The following is a 207-nucleotide window of genomic DNA, read 5'->3' as shown; positions in this document are numbered from 1 at the left end:
TTGGTAGACTTCCGAGGGCCCTGACATTTAAAACTTGAGACATTGAGAAGCAGTCTCCATAACACATACATGACCCAGGAGGCTCTGCATGGAAACATTTTAAAGGTGCCACATGTCAGGTAACCTGATTCCCTAGCCAGATGAATGTCGTTCGCTTAGCTCTGCCTAGCTTCACTCCCACATCCATCTGGGACCTCTTCCATTGGA

The sequence above is a fragment of the Alosa alosa genome, chromosome 15, assembly GCF_017589495.1.
Source record: "Alosa alosa isolate M-15738 ecotype Scorff River chromosome 15, AALO_Geno_1.1, whole genome shotgun sequence".
Classification (NCBI taxonomy): domain Eukaryota; kingdom Metazoa; phylum Chordata; class Actinopteri; order Clupeiformes; family Clupeidae; genus Alosa; species Alosa alosa.
The sequence above is the reverse complement of the archived record's forward strand: the minus strand, read 5'-3'. Positions refer to the sequence as shown.